This window comes from Amphimedon queenslandica, unplaced genomic scaffold, assembly GCF_000090795.2.
Source record: "Amphimedon queenslandica unplaced genomic scaffold, v1.1 AMPQUscaffold_13295, whole genome shotgun sequence".
Taxonomy (NCBI): domain Eukaryota; kingdom Metazoa; phylum Porifera; class Demospongiae; order Haplosclerida; family Niphatidae; genus Amphimedon; species Amphimedon queenslandica.
In genome coordinates, this window is record NW_003546469.1 from 149487 (window position 1) to 150789 (window position 1303).

Genomic DNA, 1303 nt, shown 5'->3' on the forward strand with positions numbered 1-1303 from the left:
ATAGTGGTTTTATAGCTAGCTTACATTACAGAATAGTAATAACACAGCAGTGAGTGCTATATGATGCAATAGGCACCAAGCCTGTAGGTATAGCCCAAGGGCGACCACCATAGAGTACTCACCACTGTGTACATTAAAAACAAACATAATAGTGGTTTTGTATAGCTTACATTACAGAATACTGTTCGTATAGTCTTGTTGTTTGAAGAGTAAGAATAAAAGAAAATACTTGTATATAGCAATGCAGATCCCAGTATGATTATATTATTTAGGTTACAACTTGTCAGTTTAACGATCCTAATAATGAAACTCACTTACCAATCAAGTATTCAAGTACTACTTACTTTCTTCTTCTAAACACAAAATTGAAAGTGAAACAAGCACATGCAAAAACAAGGCCACCAGTAGCTGCCACATTGTATATAACAACTAATACAAGATTGTTTTTATCAATATTAGTTACTGGGAATCCATCATATGGTGGCTCCCCATCTAAATAAAATCATATTTACAACCATAAAATTCAAGTATAACAACGCACTATTCCAAAGGGTGCTGTTTGATTCTCCTGTTTCAAAAACAAAAGTGTTTCTGTGAAGTTCAACTGTTACAGCACCAATTGGTACTTTAGTCAGTATTTCATCTTTGTGGTAGTATAATAATAATAAACAACATAAAGCACTGCTTACTTATTAGTCTGTATTGTTGATATAATATCACATTGTCATTTCTACTATCATATCTATTGAACTTTATTTGACCCTAGTAAGTTTTTATGATTGATTGATTAAGTATAATCTTACAGTCAGACATTGCACATCTACTTAATAGTTCATTTACTTGTATTTACTTCTATTTTTAAAATAAAGTTCTTGTATTTACTTGTACTAATGTCAAAAGTATTCTCTATTTTGGAAAACTTAATTCATGTATTTTACTTAAAAAAATCATCTACTATCATGTATTGAAATGAAGAAGAGAGGACAAAAAACACTTAATTAATAGTTATTATAAAATGCACTCATAGTACAGTAAATGAGTATTGTTAAGTATCATTTAAGAAAAATGAGTTTTTCCAGTTTGGAAAAACTGCTACTGTCAGATTACTGCTAGAAGTGGATGGAAGAGAGATTCAATAGATGATGTCCTTGAGCATATGTGTTACTTGGTCACAGAAGGAGGTAGGACACGGTTGACCTTTGATTAATAATTGCAAAGTTCAATTGCATTCCATTGGTATCACGTGATGCAAAATGGCCAAATTCTTCCACTAGTACTACTTCTAGCAATAATTTAGAGCATC

General features: G+C 31.4%; 1 long non-coding RNA gene across 1 annotated transcript; it reads right to left on the bottom strand.

Moving 5' to 3' along the window:
• Positions 1-9: 9 nt before the first annotated feature.
• Positions 10-1193, bottom strand: LOC109583592 (uncharacterized). The gene is made up of 4 exons (XR_002185598.1): positions 690-1193; positions 542-643; positions 345-492; positions 10-297 (listed from the first exon to the last, which is right to left on the bottom strand). It is a non-coding gene; the product is annotated as an uncharacterized LOC109583592 (long non-coding RNA).
• Between the last annotated feature and the right edge of the window lie 110 nt (positions 1194-1303).